Source organism: Pseudophryne corroboree, chromosome 10, assembly GCF_028390025.1.
Source record: "Pseudophryne corroboree isolate aPseCor3 chromosome 10, aPseCor3.hap2, whole genome shotgun sequence".
NCBI classification, from domain to species: domain Eukaryota; kingdom Metazoa; phylum Chordata; class Amphibia; order Anura; family Myobatrachidae; genus Pseudophryne; species Pseudophryne corroboree.
Window position 1 is genome coordinate 217,541,321 of NC_086453.1, and position 20,753 is coordinate 217,562,073.

General features: G+C 47.1%; 1 protein-coding gene across 6 annotated transcripts in view; it reads right to left on the reverse strand.

Annotated features, from left to right (window-relative positions):
* Positions 1–20,753, reverse strand: part of MORN1 (MORN repeat containing 1) — a 1,300,694-nt gene that overhangs the window by 809,490 nt on the left and 470,451 nt on the right. The gene's annotated exons all lie outside the window — the stretch shown is intronic.

Consider the following 20,753-nt stretch of genomic DNA (forward strand, 5'->3'; position numbering starts at 1 on the left):
CAGAGCTATAGAGCGAAGGGTTTCCATCCGGAACTTGGAAACCTTCACAAACCTGTTCAATGCCTTGAGGTTGAGAATGGGCCGGGAGGACCCATTCGGTTTCGGGACTAGAAACAGCGGATAATAGTACCCCTGGCCCCTCAAGAGGCACCTGTACTACGACTCCTGTATCCAGGAGGGTCTGTACCACCGAATGTAGAGTGTTTGCCTTTGTCTTGTCCAACGGTACATCTGTCTGGCAAAATCGATGAGGGGGTCGGTTTTTGAAGGCTATGGCGTAACCTCGAGTAACGACTTCCCGTACCCAGGCATCTGAAGTGGTCTTCAACCATTCCTGGGTATATCCTAGAAGCCGGCCCCCCACCCTGGGATCCCCCAGAGGGAGGCCCGCCCCTTCATGCGGCAGGCTTATCTGTCTTGGAAGCTGGCTGACGGGCCGCCCAGGCTCTTTTGGGCTGAGGCTTACCAGGTTTGGAAGTGCGGGCCTGCTTGTTGTACGCCTGACCTTTTGCTTTACCTGAAGGACGAAAGGGGCGAAAGGAAGTACCTTTAGCCTTCGACACAGAAGGAGCGGTACTTGGCAGACAGGCAGTTTTGGCAGTAGCCAAGTCAGCCACTATCTTATTTAAGTCCTCCCCAAACAGAATATCTCCCTTGAAAGGGAGTACCTCCAGGGTTTTTCTAGTGTCCAGATCCACAGACCAGGATCTCAGCCACAATATCCGGCGAGCCAGGACTGACATAGGAGAGGCCTTGGCTGCTAGGATACCGGCATCAGAAGCCGCCTCTTTAATACAGCGAGAAGCTGTTGACAATATATGACAAGCATTGTCTAGCATGGGCAGAAGAGATTTCAACTTCTAACTCCAAGGCCCATGCTTCAATAGCCTCTGCAGCCCATGTTGCTGCAATAGTGGGCCTTTGTGCAGCACCCGTGAGGGTGTAAATCGTTTTCAGACAACCCTCCACACGTTTATCCGTAGGCTCTTTTAGAGACGTGACGGTGGTGACCGGTAGAGCTGAGGAAACCACCATCCTAGCCACATGTGAGTCCAGTGGAGGAGGCGTTTCCCAATTCTTAGACAGCTCCGGCGCGAGGGGATAGCGAGCCAGCATCTTCTTTTGAGGCACAAACTTCGTACCCGGCTTTTCCCAGGGTTCCTGACGTATATATCAATTAGGTGGTCAGAGTGAGGTAAAACTTGTTTAATCACCTTCTGACGCTTGAACCTATCTGGTTTCTTAGGAGGAACGGATGGCTCGGGATCATCCGTAATCTGTAAAATTACCTTAATAGCCTCCAAAAGATCAGGAACATCCACATGTCAACCACCCTCCCCATCAGCCGTATCTGAGTCAGAACCTGTGGGGTCAGTGTAAGTGCCGTCTTAATCCGACGAGGTGTCAGTGACAGCAGTGGATTGTGAAGAGACAAGCGCTCGCTTAGAGGACCCCTTGGACGTAGGCGAGCGACGGTCAGACTTTTTAGTAGTCAGGGACTGGTTCAACTTCTTTATTTGAGCAGATAAATCGTCCGCCCACGGCGGGTTAGCTGCAGGGACCACAAACGGTTGCACCGGCATTGGGGGTCCCATAGGGGGTGTTAAGTTTATGAACTAGCGTATGCAGAAGCGTGGAAAAACCGGGCCACGGCGGGTCAATATTTGCCCCCATTGCCACCGTCCCACTGGGGGGCAAGGAGACCCCTGAACCAGAGCCCAATGCTGCTATATTCTCCTCATAGGTATCTGCGGCTTCAGCAACACCAGCAGTGTGTTCAGCCCCAGAACCGTTACCCTCAGAAGCAGACATGATATAACTTGCAGTATCAGGTAACACAGTACAATTTGTCAGCAGCACAATACCTCTAGCCCAAACCCCTGCGCAGTGTAGTCAGCACCAGCAGAGATAAAGGAGAGATATGGTGACTAAATCACAGAGAAAAATACGTAATACAGTGTATCTTTGTGAAAATCCTATATTAGATAAAACCTGACGCACCAAGCCCCCTCAGGTTATAGAATATAGGGATAGCAGGTTGAGTGAAAGACACGAAATGGACACCACTCAGCTATCAAATGCACACACAAATAGTCACAGTCTGTACAATGCAGAGGTTATTACTAACAATAATACTGCACTGGACTAGCTTACACAGCTATATAACAATAGATATAACAGTACACAGTAAGAACTGGATGTATATCACAGGGTAATTGTACTAGGAAACCCTGACTAAGTGCACTCTTTCTTAACGAACACTGACTAAAAAAGGCAGGTAGAATACTTAAGTGTCTTGTAAAGTCACAGCACTGACAACCAGGCGGCTTTACATAGGAGGATTTGCCCAAGCATTCCCAGGAACAGTGAGCTGAGGGATAATGGCGCCGCAGACACTGACAGGGAGTGAGGGAGAGACAGATATGCAGCTCCAGGGCAGGAACATTTGCAGAAAATGGCGCCCTGGGGCTGGGGGAGGGGCTTCAGGTCCAAGCTCTATTCCCCTGCTGGCAAAACCACCGGGTACTGCGGGCTCTAATAAAACGGTTTATAGAGAAAACCGGACCTGTCCCATGCCCTGGTGATCTAGTGGGATCGCCTGTACTGCCATAGTGTCCACCACCAGCGCGCGCGGCCCGCCTCCCACTGACCACGCCGGATCGCGATAAAGACCGGGTACCACAAGCGGCACCCACTTACCACCTCCCGAAGTGCGGCCACGCGATCCTGGAGAGCCCCCGTCGTGTGTTCCTGACAAGAAGAAAACCGGAGCCTCCTGCTGTAGTTACCCAGCAACCAGGGCTCGGGAGTGTACAGCGTCGCTGGGGAGAGCCGGAGCTGCAGCAGTGAATGTCTACTGACATGTAACACTGCTGCTGCCCTTGAAGTCTTCACTTTTTTCCTTAGAAAAAAAGCTCTTCTTAGGGCTGCCTGGAGCAGCCCCTCTGTTAAGTGCCTGCTACTGCAGCACCAACTACAAAACTGAGATCCTGTGCAGGGAGGCGGGGTGATATAGGAGGCGGCGCTATGCATTCTGGGAACAGTCAAAGCTTTGAGCCTGTTGGTGCCTCGGATCAAGATCCTACTCTACACCTCATTGTCCATTCCTTGTGGAGCCCAGTGTACCCAGCAGCAGAAAGTATATTTTTCTCCAAAAATTTCTATGTACAGACACAACCCTTACAGTTTTATTGTGTATGTAAGTATGTATATATATATTATATATATCAGAGAAACAAATAGTGGAGGCGCTCCATAGCGTATTAAAAGATTTATTGGTTAAAATACAAGGACGAACAAACTCTAAAAAGCATGAGTAGTCTCCCGTACCAAAGAAATCAGCTGTGTGTGCTGGCTACTACATGGTTTAACGATTATACTTCACCGGGCACAGCTCCAGCCACCCTGCGCTCCTGTTCGGATCCTAAACCATGCTGCTCCGTATCTCACCAGAAGGCTGATGCATACTGGAACACCTCAGGTAAGCCGCCAGGTGCTGGATGCCCACTCGGATGGCGTCAGGAGACCACACCTGTGGCTCTCCAGCTGTTGTGAAACTACACATTCCAGCATTCCCTGCCAGAGTTTTAGCATCCCCTAATAGAAAAACTGTGGCAGGGCATGCTAGGATGTTTCACAACAGCTGGGGAGCCACAGGTTGGCCAGGCCTGATATACTGTATATTTTAAACCTGATGCTGATAAATTGGCCCAGTATAAATAAAACCTTATAGCTTATTTGAACGAAAGCATATGAGACAACATATCACCCCACAGTTCTTGAAAATGGATCTTTAATGTTCAAAAGAGAAGGAAACACCAGAGCACCCCTCATAATGTATGTATTCTATGCAAATTCAACACATACAATAAATTAAAATATAGAAGGATCATCTGAAAAAACATTGGATGTAGGACATCTATAGTCACCGCTACAAATAGTAGTCAGTCAACGCTTTTCATCAGTCACAGCAATGCGTGCAGTATGACTTTTCTAAGGGGAATGCACAAGCCATATAAAGGAGGACACCACGGGGTAAATTTACTAAGAATCGTATTTTCCCGTTTGAGGTCAAAGTTCAATTACGAATGACATCGAAAGTGTAAATATGCAACTTTTTGAATTGATTACGACTAATTTTACTAAGCTGCCGTATTCTGCATTTTCGGTTTTTCCGATGTCGATGTCATTCATTTTTTTAGGCAGTGTTTACGTGAGTGACTTGTAAAACACTGCCGACTTTAATACAATGAATCGCGGCCGGATCTGAGAGATCCGTGCTGGGCTTCATTGTGCACCTTGTAAAAAAAAAAAAAAATTTTTAAACTTAAAAAAAAAATTGCGTGGGGTCCCCCCTCCTAAGCCAAACCAGCCTCGGGCTCTTTGAGCCGGTCCTGGTTGCAAAAATATGGGGAAAAAATTGACAGGGGTTCCCCCATATTTAAACAACCAGCACCGGGCTCTGCGCCTGGTCCTGGTTCCAAAAATACGGGGGACAAAAAGCGTAGGGGTCCCCCGTATTTTTGAAACCAGCACCGGGCTCCACTAGCTGGACAGATAATGCCACAGCCGGGGGTCACTTTTATACAGCGCCCTGCGGCCGTGGCATTAAATACCCAACTAGTCACCCCTGGCCGGGGTACCCTGGAGGAGTGGGAACCCCTTCAATCAAGGGGTCCCCCCCCTCCAGCCACCCAAGGGCCAGGGGTGAAGCCCGAGGCTGTCCCCCCCATCCAATGGGCTGCGGATGGGGGGCTGATAGCCTTTGTTGAAAGTTATGAATATTGTTTTTAGTAGCAGTACTACAAGTCCCAGCAAGCCTCCCCCGCAAGCTGGTACTTGGAGAACCACAAGTACCAGCATGCGGCGGAAAACCGGGCCCACTGGTACCTGTAGTACTACTACTAAAAAAATACCCCAATAAAGACATTACACACACACCTTGAAAGTATAACTTTAATGCATACATACACACCACCATATACACATACTTACCTTATGTTCACACGAGGGTCGGTCCTCTTCTCCATGTAGAATCCATGGTGTACCTGTTGAAAAAATTCTACTCACCAAATCCACCAAAGTGTAGAGGGCTCCTCGGGAAATCCATTTGTAATCCACGTACTTGTAAAAATAAAAAAACGGACACCCGACCACGAACTGAAAGGGGCCCCATGTTTTCACATGGGACCCCTTTCCCCGAATGCCAGAAACCCCCTCTGACTTATGTCTAAGAGGGTTTCCTCAGCCAATCAGGGAGCGCCACGTTGTGGCACCCTCCTGATCGGCTGTGTGCTCCTGTACTGTCTGACAGGCGGCACACGGCAGTGTTACAATGTAGCGCCTATGCGCTCCATTGTAACCAATGGTGGGAACTTTGCAGTCATTGGGTGACCGAAAGTAACCTCACCACTGACCACAAAGTAGGTTTTTTTATTTTTACAAGTACGTGGATTACAAATGGATTTCCCGAGGAGCCCTCTACACTGGATTTGGTGAGTAGAATTTTTTCAACAGGTACACCATGGATTCTACATGGAGAAGAGGACCGACCCTCGTGTGAACATAAGGTAAGTATGTGTATATGGTGGTGTGTATGTATGCATTAAAGTTATACTTTCAAGGTGTGTGTGTAATGTCTTTATTGGGGTATTTTTTTAGTAGTAGTACTACAGGTACCAGCGGGCCCGGTTTTCCGCCGCATGCTGGTACTTGTGGTTCTCCAAGTACCAGCTTGCGGGGGAGGCTTGCTGGGACTTGTAGTACTGCTACTAAAAACAATATTCATAACTTTCAACAAAGGCTATCAGCCCCCATCCGCAGCCCATTGGATGGGGGGGGACAGCCTCGGGCTTCACCCCTGGCCCTTGGGTGGCTGGAGGGGGGGACCCCTTGATTGAAGGGGTTCCCACTCCTCCAGGGTACCCCGGCCAGGGGTGACTAGTTGGGTATTTAATGCCACAGCCGCAGGGCGCTGTATAAAAGTGACCCCCGGCTGTGGCATTATCTATCCAGCTAGTGGAGCCCGGTGCTGGTTTCAAAAATACGGGGGACCCCTACGCTTTTTGTCCCCCGTATTTTTGGAACCAGGACCAGGCGCAGAGCCCGGTGCTGGTTGTTTAAATATGGGGGAACCCCTGTCAATTTTTTTCCCATATTTTTGCAACCAGGGCCGGCTCAAAGAGCCCGAGGCTGGTTTGGTTTAGGAGGGGGGACCCCACGCATTTAAAAAAAAAAAAAAAAAACATTTCCCACCCCTTCCCTCTGAAAAACATGCACGGATCTCATGGATCCGTGCATGCCTATACAAACACGGGATAAAAAAGCAGGTCTGGTTTTCTTTAGCACTTTTTCACGATTTGTATTTCATCACGGCAGTGTTTGGCTATTGTCGGCAGTGTTTGTGTTTTGCACTTTTTAGTAAATGACCGATTTCTACCAAATTGCAGGCGTATTTGACCGATGGTGTATTGATTCGTGTTTTTACCCTAGGACTTCCAAAATATTACGAATGCCCTCAGCACTGCCGTGATTTTGGCTTAGTAAATTACCGAGATGACACTTTGAAGAAAAAACGGCATCTCGGTCAAAATCGGGACCTTAGTAAATATACCCCCACGTGTATCTGAATGGACATACATCATATCCAACAGTAATTTGCTAAAGGTATCATTGGCAGCCATTAGTACAGTTGTTGTCCAAAAAGCCTATTTCAGCAATTAAAATAATACAGCTGCACTACTAAGTTAACACTCTTTGGGGCCTATTCATCATCGGGATGGTGGTACTTGAGAACTACTGGTGTACACTACTGCTATATTTTTGTTGCCTTTTTGGTTCCAAAATGGAAATCAAGGAAATAAAGTGACTGACAGATCATCCAGGGGCGTAGCCAGAACTTTGTGGGCCCCATAGCAACATTTTAAAGGGGCCCCTGTGCCAATGATTCGAGAGAGATTGCTGCAATTGCTCATTTTATGCCCCATAATAGTGCCCTTGTTAATTTTCTGAGCCATAGTAGTGTCTTAGTTAATGTTATGCTTCATAGTAGTGTCCTAGGGCCTAATTCGGACCTGATCGCAGGAGCAAATTTGTTAGCTAATAGGCATAACCATGTGCACTGCAGGGGGGGGGGGGGGGGGGCAGATATAACGTGCAGAAAGAGTTAGATTTGGGTGTGGTGTGTTCAAACTGAAATCTAAATTGCAGTGTAAAAATAAAACAGACAGTATTTACCCTGTACAGAAAAAATATAACCCACCCAAATCTAACTCTCTCTGCACATGTTACATCTGCCCCCCCCCCCCTGCAGTGCATATGGTTTTGCCCATTAGCTAACAAAATTTGCTGCTGTGATCAGATCTGAATTACCCCCCTAGTTCACATTATGTCACATTATAGGGCCGCCAGTACACAATATGCAACATAATTCACATTATCACATACAGTGTTCCCAGTTCATTCTATACCACATTACAATGAGTAGGTCCAGTAGCATAACTAGATATATTGTTAATTCCAAGGCAAACGTTTTCATCACCCAATGGTGAAAAATTTATACAACACATGTAACTGTGACAGGGAAGGTGGGCCCCTCTCAGCTCTGGGCCCCATAGCAGCTGCACTGCCTGCACCTATGGTAGCTACACTCTCGATATCATCCTATTTGCCATCATCAAGAAAAGGAACCACATGTGCTGGAACACCCCCCATGCATAGTCTATCACTGTTTTATTAAGTGGGAACATGGAACACAACATAAATTGATTTAAAAAAAAAGCTGCATTAGTATAACTTCTATTCCAGCATATGAAACAGCTGTTGTATAGGAGAATGTCTGTGTCTTCTGACAATGCATGTGTAGTTAAATGGTCTGGGAAGCTCACTAATGCTGTTTATTACGTGAGAAAAATATTTAGCAGAGCACTGTGACTTTTGTATGTAAGCTGGATCTGATCATTCTTTGTGACCATCTAGAATCGAACTGCATTGTAGCATTAAACAAGGACAGCTGTGACTAGGATTCCCATCAGTAAGCATTCCAAGGACAAATCTGGCCTATAAAAGACACTGTTCATCTTTCATGGATAATTGTAAAGGAGTTTGTGGGAGGTCAATAATATCATGTTTTAGGAACATACAATATTGCATCCCACACTGGAGAATTACAACCCATATCCTGTACTCTATAGAAGCTGTCAATTTATGGTTTCTCCATTTATACAATATACCTGTTCATTCTATATCCTTTGTTCTTACTATATAATACAGAGGGGAAACGGGGAAGTGGTAATACTGTAGATGCATTCATTGTAGGCATGACGACATTTAACTAGAAGACAAAAACATACAGTATATAGTGGTTTTAGGAAACCTAGGGCACAGGTTCTGCTACAGCCCTCGTCCTGCATACAGCAATTTGCTCTTGGTGCATTTTCTACAGTCGTAAAATGAGCTAACCCCATTCAGCCTATGTACCAGGATAGAAGTTGCATGCATGATAACTCATTTCTGTTCCCTAGATTGAATAGAATTTCATAACCTACTGCAGCGTTTTTCAACCGGTGTGCCGCGGCACACTAGTGTGCCGCCAGCGGTTGTCAGGTGTGCCGCAGCCTGCCGCTTGCGCGGCTCACCGGCCACCAGAGATGCCCTGCACAGTGCTCCGCCGCCAGCCGACAGTGCTCCGCCGCCCGCCAAAGATACATGGATCCTGCTCCTGCCGTCGTGCACAGGCAGCACAGTCAGCTATCCTGCTGCCCAGTCCGTGACCTATGGTGACGTGCTGATTGGTCACTCATGCTACGTCTCATTTCCGCCCGCGCTTGGTGCTGGTGTATGCTGCAGCGTGCGGACTGCCCTGCACTGCTGTGCTCATCCTAATCCTACTACAGCTCAGATATACAGGACTCCGGACAGACATTACAGTGGAGCTGTGAGTACTATACTATTACAGGGGAGGAGGGGGCAGTGTGTGTGTGCCATTACTGTGGGGGCTGTGAGGGGGGCAGTGTGTGTGCCATTACTGTGTGTGTGTGTGTGTGTGTGTGTGTGTGTGTGTGTGTGTGTGTGTGTGTGTGTGTGTGTGTGTGTGTAGGGGGGGGCAGTGTGTGTGTGCCATTACAATGGGCGCTGTGAGGGGGGCAGTGTCTGTGCCATTACTGTGTGTGTGTGGGGGGGCAGTGTGTTTGATAAATGTTGAGGCTAATGTATTTGATATCTGTGGGGACTAATGTGTTACACCCCCCCCCATGGGTAACTGATAGCGTGCCTTGGGAATTTTAAAGTCTTGTTAGGCGTGCCGCGAGTCAGGAAAGGTTGAAAATCTCTGACCTACTGCATACATTGTCTGACCACTATGTAACGGTACTCTGAACTCAAATGTCATTGTAAGCTAATGAAAATGAATGAATGGTCCTCCTATGGGAGCAAAAGGTCCAGCTTAAACAAAATCTAAATAATATTGTCCACTTAATATAGGGTTGAGTTCCAGTGAAGATTTGCTTCTCGTCATGTTGTTACTGTTTTCTAGTGACAACTGCAGACAGTGGTAGACAGTCTGACTTCCAATCCTCTCCTCTCCAACAGCACCATTGGAATGACTGACAGTCTCAGCTGATTAACTAGTGGCAATAGCACTGATGCTGTCAATCTTGTGCTGTGGAAGTGATCTCTACTCAAACTGTACAGTGCTGAGGTGGTTACTGGCAACCAATAAATACAAATCTTAAATAAATTAAATCTGTTTTCTCTCTTTCTGAATCCAATATATTTCAAATGATAAGATGAGGGGGTAGTATAAAATTTCCTGGAACAAACCACTAAAGAAAAACCAAACACAGACTCACAATAAATGACTGCTGCAAAATTGTAATTTTAAACACTCGTCTTTGTTGCATTCCAAGTCAAGACACATAAGAGTGGAGGCAGGAGCCATGGAGACAAGACTGATAGCACTAAAGTGGTACACACGCTGCCTATTAGATGTATAGCTGCTTATCTGCCAAGTGACAGAATTGGCGTGAGATTGTGGCAGTTACTGCCTTGTTCAACAGAAGCACCTCTGCTGGAGTCTGAGGATAGACAAGGTATGCACTGCACACACAAGTACATATATTGGACACAAATGCAGGTAATGAACAACAAAAACAGCAAGCTTATTGAAAGTTAGAGAATCCACAAGGTGTGGCTCATGCAGTAATGACTTTTTACCAACGTCATGTTTAAACATGCTGGACTGCCCTGGTTGCCTATAATTATGGCTACCATGGCTAAAGAGAGCTAAGAATTTTGAAAGAGGGAGGGTTGGCAGGAGTTACAGTGACCAGCTTGCTAATATTTCATAAGTCACATGGTGTAAAGTGATGTCAACACGGAAAAATAAGATTTTACTCACCGGTAAATCTATTTCTCGTAGTCCGTAGTGGATGCTGGGAACTCCGTAAGGACCATGGGGAATAGACGGGCTCCGCAGGAGACTGGGCACTCTAAAAGAAAGATTAGGTACTATCTGGTGTGCACTGGCTCCTCCCGCTATGACCCTCCTCCAGACCTCAGTTAGGATACTGTGCCCAGAAGAGCTGACACAATAAGGAAGGATTTTGAATCCTGGGTAAGACTCATACCAGCCACACCAATCACACCGTATAACTCGTGATACTACACCCAGTTAACAGTATGAAATATAACTGAGCCTCTCAACAGATGGCTCAACAATAACCCTTAGTTAGGCAATAACTACATACAAGTATTGCAGACAATCCGCACTTGGGATGGGCGCCCAGCATCCACTACGGACTACGAGAAATAGATTTACCGGTGAGTAAAATCTTATTTTCTCTGACGTCCTAGTGGATGCTGGGAACTCCGTAAGGACCATGGGGATTATACCAAAGCTCCCAAACGGGCGGGAGAGTGCGGATGACTCTGCAGCACCGAATGAGAGAACTCAAGGTCCTCCTCAGCCAGGGTATCAATTTTGTAGAATTTAGCAAACGTGTTTGCCCCTGACCAAGTTGCAGCTCGGCAAAATTGTAAAGCCGAGACCCCTCGGGCAGTCGCCCAAGATGAGCCCACTTTCCTCGTGGAATGGGCTTTTACTGATTTAGGATGCGGCAATCCAGCCGCAGAATGCTCCAGCTGAATTGTGCTACAAATTCAGCGAGCAATAGTCTGCTTAGAAGCAGGAGCACCTATTTTGTTGGGTGCCTACAGGATAAAAAGCGAGTCAGTTTTCCTGACTCCAGCCGTCCTGGAAATATACATTTTTAAGGCCCCGACTACGTCCAGTAACTTGGAATCTTCCAAGTCCCTAGTAGCCGCAGGCACTACAATAGGTTGGTTCAAGCGAAAAGCTGATACCACCTTAGGGAGAAACTGGGGACGAGTCCTCAATTCTGCCCTATCCATATGGAAAATCAGATAATGGCTTTCACATGACAAAGCCGCCAATTCTGACACACGCCTGGCCGAAGCCAAGGCCAATAACATGACCACTTTCCACGTGAGATATTTCAAATCCACAGTTTTAAGTGGCTCAAACCAATGTGATTTTAAGAAACTCAACACCACGTTGAGATCCCAAGGTGCCACAGGAGGCACAAAAGGGGGCTGAATATGTAGCACTCCCTTTACAAATGTCTGAACTCCAGGCAGTGAAGCCAGTTCTTTCTGGAAGAAAATCGACAGAGCCGAAATCTGGACCTTAATGGAACCCAATTTTAGGCCCATAGTCACCCCTGACTGTAGGAAGTGCAGAAAACGACCCAGCTGAAATTCCTCTGTTGGGGCCTTCCTGGCCTCACACCACGCAACATATTTTCGCCAAATACGGTGATAATGGTTTGCGGTTACTTCTTTCCTGGCTTTTATCAGCGTAGGAATGACTTCTTCCGGAATGCCCTTTTCCTTTAGGATCCGGAATTCAACCGCCATGCCGTCAAACGCAGCTACGGTAAGTCTTGGAACAGACAGGGCCCCTGCTGTAGCAGATCCTGTCTGAGCGGTAGAGGCCATGGGTCCTCTGATATCATTTCTTGAAGTTCTGGGTACCAAGCTCTTCTTGGCCCATCCGGAACCACGAGTATCGTTCTTACTCCTCGTTTTCTTATTATTCTCAGTACCTTTGGTATGAGAGGCAGAGGAGGGAATACATAAACCGACTGGTACACCCACGGTGTCACTAGAGCGTCCACAGCTATTGCCTGAGGGTCCCTTGACCTGGCGCAATATCTAGTTTTTTGTTTAGGCGGGACGCCATCATGTCCACCTGTGGCCTTTCCCAACGGTTTACCAACAGTTGGAAGACTTCTGGATGAAGTCCCCACTCTCCCGGGTGTAGGTCGTGTCTGCTGAGGAAGTCTGCTTCCCAGTTGTCCACTCCCGGAATGAACACTGCTGACAGTGCTAAGACGTGATTTTCCGCCCATCGGAGAATCCTTGTGGCTTCTGCCATTGCCATCCTGCTTCTTGTGCCACCCTGTCGGTTTACATGGGCGACTGCCGTGATGTTGTCTGATTGGATCAGTACCGGCTGGTTTTGAAGCAGAGGCCTTGCCAGACTTAGGGCATTGTAAATGGCCCTCAGTTCCAGAATATTTATGTGTAGGGACGACTCCTGACTTGACCAAAGTCCTTGGAAATTTCTTCCCTGTGTGAATGCCCCCCAGCCTCGAAGGCTGGCATCCGTGGTTACCAGGACCCAGTCCTGTATGCCGAATCTGCGGCCCTCTTGAAGATGAGCACTCTGCAGCCACCACAGTAGAGATACCCTGGTCCTTGGAGACAGGGTTATCAGCCGATGCATCTGAAGATGCGATCCCGACCACTTGTCCAAGAGGTCCCACTGAAAGGTTCTTGCATGGAACCTGCCGAATGGAATTTTGCTTCATAAGAAGCTACCATTTTTCCCAGGACTCGTGTGCAGTGATGCACCGATACCTGTTTTGGTTTCAGGAGGTCTCTGACAGCTCCTTGGCTTTCTCCTGCGGGAGAAACACTTTTTTCTGTTCTGTGTCCAGAACCATCCCCAGGAACAGTAGGCGTGTGGTAGGAACCAGCTGTGACTTTGGAATGTATAGAATCCATCCGTGCTGTTGTAGCACTTCCCGAGATAGTGCTACTCCGACCAACAACTGCTCCTTGGACCTCGCCTTTATAAGGAGATCGTCCAAGTACGGGATAATTAAAACTCCCTTTTTTCGAAGGAGTATCATCATTTCTGCCATTACCTTGGTAAAGACCCTCGGTGCCGTGGACAGTCCAAACGGCAGTGTTTGGAATTGGTAATGGCAATCCTGTACCACAAATCTGAGGTACTCCTGGTGAGGATGGTAAATGGGGACATGTAGGTAAGCATCCTTGATGTCCAGGGATACCATGTAATCCCCCTCCTCCAGGCTTGCAATAACCGCCCTGAGCGATTCCATCTTGAACTTGAATTTTTTTATGTATGTGTTCAAGGATTATAAATTTAAAATGGGTCTCACCGAACCGTCCGGTTTCGGTACCACAAACAGTGTGGAATAGTAACCCCGTCCTTGTTGAAGTAGGGGCACCTTGACTATCACCTGCTGGGAATACAGCTTGTGAATTGCCTCTAGCACAGCCTCCCTGCCTGAGGGAGTTGTCGGCAAGGCAGATTTGAGTTAACGGCAGGGGGGAGACGCCTCGAATTCCAGCTTGTACCCCTGAGATACTACTTGAAGGATCCAGGGATCCACCTGTGAGCGAGCCCACTGATCGCTGAAATTTTTGAGGCGGCCCCCCACCGTACCTGGCTACGCCTGTGGAGCCCCCGCTTCATGCGGTGGACTCAGAGGAAGCGGGGGAAGAATTTTGATTCTGGGAACTGGCTGACTGGTGCAGCTTTTTCCCTCTTCCCTCGTCTCTGTGCAGAAAGGAAGCGCCTTTGACCCGCTTGCTTTTCTGAAGCCGAAAGGACTGTACCTGATAATACAGTGCTTTCTTAGGCTGTGAGGAAACCTGAGGTAAAAAATTTTCTTCCCAGCTGTTGCTGTGGATACGAGGTCCCAGAGACCATCCCCAAACAATTCCTCACCCTTATAAGGCTCTATGTGCCTTTTAAAGTCAGCATCACCTGTCCAGTGTCGGGTCTCTAATACCCTCCTGACAGAATGGACATTGCATTAATTCTGGATGCCAGCCGGCAAAATATCCCTCTGTGCATCCCTCATATATAAGACGACGTCTTATGTTCGCAAAATAGTATCCCTGTTTGACAGGGTTACAGACCACGCTGCAGCAGCACTATCTGCAGGTCTCAGTCTAGTACCTGAGTGTGTAAATACAGACTTCAGGATAGCCTCCTGCTTTTTATCAGCAGGTACCTTCAAAGTGGCCGTATCCTAAGACGGCAGTGCCACCTTTTTTGACAAACGTGTGAGCGCCTTATCCACCCTAGGGGATATCTCCCAGCGTAACTTATCCTCTGGCGGGAAAGGGTACGCCATCAGTAACTTTTTAGAAATTACCAGTTTCTTATCGGGGGAACCCACGCTTTTTCACACTTCATTCACTCATTTGATGGGGGAACAAAACACTGCCTGCTTTTTCTCCCCAAACATAAAACCCTTTTTTAGTGGTACTTGGGTTAATGTCAGAAATGTGTAACACATTTTTTATTGCCGGGATCATGTAACGGATGTTCCTAGTGGATTGTGTATATGTCTCAACCTCGTCGACACTGGAGTCAGACTCCGTGTCGACATCTGTGTCTGCCATCTGAGGGAGCGGGCGTTTTTGAGCCCCTGATGGCCTTTGAGACGCCTGGGCAGGCGCGGGCTGAGAAGCCGGCTGTCCCATAGCTGTCACGTCATCCAGCCTTTTATGTATGGAGTTGACACTGTCGGTTTATACCTTCCACCTATCCATCCACTCTGGGGTCGGCCCCACAGGGGGCGACATCACATTTATCGGCATCTGCTCTGCCATCACATAAGCCTCCTCATCAAACGTGTCGACACAGCCGTACCGACACACCGCACACACACACAGGGAATGCTCTGACTGAGGACAGGACCCCACACAGCCCTTTGGGGAGACAGAGAGAGAGTATGCCAGCACACACCAGAGCGCTATATAATTTTGGGATTAACACTATATTGAGTGAATTTTTCCCAATAGCTGCTTGTATATACAATATTGCGCCTAAATTTTGTGCCCCCCCTCTCTTTTTAACCCTCTGAGCCTGAAAACTACAGGGGAGAGCCTGGGGAGCTGTCTTCCAGCTGCACTGTGAAGAGAAAATGGCGCCAGTGTGCTGAGGGAGAAGCCCCGCCCCTTTTTCAACTGACTTTCTCCCGCTTTTTCTGGAATACTGGCAGGGGTAATTTTACATCTATATAGCCTCTAGGACTATATATGATGTAGATTTGCCAGCCAAGGTGTCATATATTGCCCTCAGGGCGCCCCCCCCCCCCCAGCGCCCTGCACCCTCAGTGACCGGAGTGTGAAGTGTGCATGAGGAGCAATGGCGCACAGCTGCAGTGCTGTGCGCTACCTTGGTGAAGACAGAAGTCTTCTGCCGCCGATTTTCCGGACCTCTTCTTGCTTCTGGCTCTGTAAGGGGGACGGCGGCGCGGCTCCGGGAACGAACACCAAGGCCAGTTCCATGCGGTCGATCCCTCTGGAGCTAATGGTGTCCAGTAGCCTAAGAAGCCCAAGCTAGCTGCAAGCAGGTAGATTCGCTTCTTCTCCCCTTAGTCCCTCGATGCAGTGAGCCTGTTGCCAGCAGGTCTCACTGTAAAATAAAAAACCTAAAATAAACTTTCTTTCTAGGAGCTCAGGAGAGCCCCTAGTGTGCATCCAGCTCGGCCGGGCACAGAAATCTAACTGAGGTCTGGAGGAGGGTCATAGTGGGAGGAGCCAGTGCACACCAGATAGTACCTAATCTTTCTTTTAGAGTGCCCAGTCTCCTGCGGAGCCCGTCTATTCCCCATGGTCCTTACGGAGTTCCCAGCATCCACTAGGACGTTAGAGAAATTAGGCGCAACAAGAAAACCATAAAGCGATACCATACAGATATCGAATATGTCTTTTATGGCGCACCTGGACATATCATGATGTATTCAGTGGCAGTGTAACGTACTAAGAAGCGGGAGAGTGTAATACTACTTTCTGTCCACCAATGTCGCCTTTCCTAAATGACAGAGCGCATGCGTCAAATAGCCACTGTAGTGAAATGACACTTACAAGACTACTGTATATTTTAATCTGATTAAATCTTGTTTATTTCCTTATCTATACTGTGCAACAAGTTATATAAATATACCAGTCCTGGTTGAGCTTAGAGAGTGGAGACCACTTTTTTCATTACTACTACTACTACTAATATTACTACTACTACTGCTGCCGCTACTACTACTACTGCTGCTGCCGCTACTACTACTACTACTGCTTCTGCTACTACTGCTGTTACTACTACTACTTCTACTACTACTGCTGCCGCTACTACTACTACTGCTGCTGCCGCTACTACTACTACTACTTCTACTACTACTGCTGCCGCTACTACTACTACTACTGCTGCTGCCGCTACTACTACTACTACTTCTACTACTACTGCTGCTGCCGCTACTACTACTACTACTACTACTTCTACTACTACTGCTGCCGCTACTACTACTACTGCTGCTACTTCTGCTGTTACTACTACTACTGCTGCTGCTACTGCTACTACTACTACTATTGCTGCTGCTACTACTACTACTACTGTTATTACTACTGCTGCTGCTGCTACTTCTGCTGTTACTGCTACTACTGCTGCTGCTACTGCTACTACTACTACTATTGCTGCTGCTGCTACTGCTACTACTGTTATTACTACTGCTGCTGCTGCTACTGCTACTACTACTACTGCTGCTACTTCTGCTGTTACTACTACTACTGCTGCTGCTTCTGCTACTACTACTACTATTGCTGCTGCTGCTACTGCTACTGCTGTTATTACTACTGCTGCTGCTGCTACTGCTACTACTACTACTGCTGCTACTTCTGCTGTTACTACTACTACTGCTGCTGCTACTGCTACTACTACTACTATTGCTGCTGCTGCTGCTGCTGCTGCTGCTACTACTACTACTACTACTGCTGCTGCTGCTACTTCTGCTGTTACTACTACTACTGCTGCTGCTACTGCTACTACTACTACTATTGCTGCTGCTGCTACTGCTACTGCTGTTATTACTACTGCTGCTGCTGCTACTGCTACTACTACTACTGCTGCTACTTCTGCTGTTACTACTACTACTGCTGCTGCTACTGCTACTACTACTACTATTGCTGCTGCTGCTGCTGCTGCTGCTGCTACTACTACTACTACTACTGCTGCTGCTGCTACTTCTGCTGTTACTACTACTACTGCTGCTGCTACTGCTACTACTACTACTATTGCTGCTGCTGCTGCTGCTGCTGCTGCTACTACTACTACTACTACTGCTGCTGCTGCTACTTCTGCTGTTACTACTACTGCTGTTACTAATACTACTACTTCTACTACTGTTACTACTATTGCTGCTACTACTACTACTGCTGCTACTAATGCTGTTGCTGCTTCTTCTGCTACTACTACTACTACTTTTACTGCTGCTGCTACTACTACTACAACTGCTACTACTACTGCTGCTGCTGCTGCTACTACTACTACTTTTACTGCTGCTAATACTACAACTACTACTGCTGCTACTACTACTACTACTACTGCTGCTACTACTATTGCTGCTACTACTACTACTATTTCTGCTACTACTATTGCTGCTACTACTACTACTACTACTACAACTACTACTGCTGCTACTACTACTGCATCTACTACTGCTACTACTACTAATACTGCTATTACTACTACTACTGCTGCTACTACTACTACTACTACTACTACTACTACTACTACTATCACTACTACTACTACTACTACTACTACTACTACTACTGCTGCTGCTGCTACTACTACTGCTACTATCACTACTACTACTACTACTGCAATTATTATTATTAATAATTAATAGTTTAGATTTATTTTCTTATACAGTATACAGCGGCTAAATTTTCTGTATTTGCAACAATTTCTGAGTGAGCGACCTTTCCTCTGTGATTGAGAGAGCAATAAAGGGCTAAATGAGGGTGTCTTCAAGGGGGGGGGGGGGGGGGGAATCTATTTAATAAAATATTTTAACCTATGGTGTGTGTATCCTGTCATTTGTTTAATATTTTTTACAGTTGGGCTACTGGTGCCAGTGTGCCCTTGATGCCCGGCATGCTAGAACTTGTGGTTTGACACATGCCATCCTGCTCTGGCAGGCCTGCTGGGACCAGTAGTTCACTTGTGAAGAACAATATTATATTAAAAATAACATATCCTTCTTCCCCAATGTGACCAGGTGTATGGAGTAGAGCCCTAGTGCTATTGGCACTAGGCTGGTTGGAGCCAGGAGAGGGGACCCGCACTTTTTTTTTTCATTTGCAGACCCGCTCCCCTTTGAGATCCAGCCCTGGTGCCAACTGTCTAGGGCTGGTGGAATGATGATGGAGGGACCCTAGAGACTGCACATTTGCCCTCTATGGTTCCACTAGCCCTGTCTGATTAAGCTTAGTGCTAGTAAAGGAAAAAAATAGGAGGGGGGAAGGGGGAGGGGGGATCTTTTTTATCATATTAATTATTAAAAATAATTTTCTGTACAGCTGCTATATAAATGTACTGCGCAATGAGCGACAGATTCAGAGTGATGGTTGAACTCCTTGCGGAATTAGGGCCTAATTCAGACCTGATCGCAGCAACAAATTTGTTAGCAGATGGGCAAAACCATGTGCACTGCAGGTGGGGCAGACATAACATGTGCAGAGAGATAGATTTGGGTGGGTTATTTTGTTTCTGTGCAGGGTAAATACTGGCTGCTTTATTTTTACACTGCAATTTAGATTTCAGTTTTAACACATCCCACCCAAATCTAACTCTCTCTGCACATGTTATATCTGTCCCCCCCTGCAGTGCACATGGTTTTGCCCATCTGCTAACAAAGTTGCTGTTACGATCAGGTCTGAATTAAGCCCTTAATCAGGTTGCCCTGATTGGCCAGAGCATGGAAGCTGCCGGCAAACTGACAAATCAGTGTGGCCCTATTCAGTTCCATGCAGAGAGTCCGCAAGGAGTTCAATCATCACTCTGAGATTGTCGCACATCATTTGGCGGGACTTGAGCCACAGTGTATTTTGGACACATCTGTAGTCAGGCTGTAGTGTATAAACCACACTGGCAGTGTACCAGTAACGCAATGAAAAGGGCAAAGGTAACAGTTTGTCAAGCAGTGGAGTACGGTGATATGATTGTATGACTCATCCTTCATTATGTTCTTAGCAGACAGAACAGTGCACATACTGTATGGCACAAACCTATTCTACAGCTCTGAGTGCTTGTTTCCAAACATGAAGCGTTCTTTTGGCTCTGTAATGCTGTGGACCACATTTTCCTGCAATAAACTGGGTGCAGCTATTCCTTTAGTAAGGTCAGTTCTGATCACTATTTAATAGTAATGAGGGATCATCAACTCTCCATGTTGCATCATTGTTTTGCTGTTGGGAGGGGTGTCTCCAGAGCGAGAATGCCCCCATACAAAGAACATGTGTAGTTGCCCATGTTTGATGAACATGACACTGATTTTGTCCATATGTTATGCATTCTCCAGAGATGAAACCAATCAAGAATATATGGTATATTATGGAACAAAACGTGAGATCGCTTATACTACGCCAACCAGACAGCAGACAGAGAAATGGCACTAAAACCAGATTCAAAATTGGACGCAAACTCAAATTTTATGCAGTTGAGCGATTGTCGGCCGCCTGGCATACATCTAAGCTGGACTGCGCATGTGCTGCAATGGTGTTGTGAAGGCGGCTGCAGAGAGGATTTATTTGAAAAGTGATTGACAGGGGCTGTTTGAGGGGCGGTTATGAGGAGTGGTGGCAGAAATGTAGGCATGTCATGCCTGACTGTCCGGTGACTGCAATCCGGTATGCAGTTGCAATCTTACTCCCTGTGCCATACTGTGTGACCATCGGGCCAGTCAGAAGTTTGATAATCGACTGATCTGCGACCAACACTGCATCTCTGTACGCAGCTGCTGAGAATCACAAAGGTGCCAGTGGGCGTCTCAATACAGATCCAGGCAGCTACGGCATTTGCAGATTTTTGCACAATTGCTCTGTATATATTCGCAGCTGCCGTGGCATTAGGGCACGTCTTTGACTCAGATCCTGAATCTCTACTGGACAGTCCCAGTGCCAATGTGCATACAGGTGTAGGTAACACAGTGATGGAGTTGTGCAATTAAGGTGTCACCTGCTAAATTAACAGCTTTCCAGGTTTTTATTAACAGAAAATCAGGTATCAGTCTGCTGTGGTTACACCAGTTGTGGCCTCTCTCTGTGTGGCTGCATGTGATCAAGTAGGAAATAGGTGGGTTATCAGTATTAAAAATAGCACATATTATTTACAAGTTATATTTAGTGAACTCTGGACTCGACGGTTGCATACAACTCCGATGGTGGGAGGACTGTCCGTTCACATTTGCAGAACAGGTATTGTGTCATTGCACGCAACGCCCTCGAAGCTGCAACCTACTTGACAGGCTGCAGACATATGGGGGTGGGGTCAGAGTGGTGCCGGAGAACATTCCTGAAAATGGGGGAGTGTCGTCTCAGTTTTCTGGGACTAATGAGGCCAGTGTCCGTGTCTT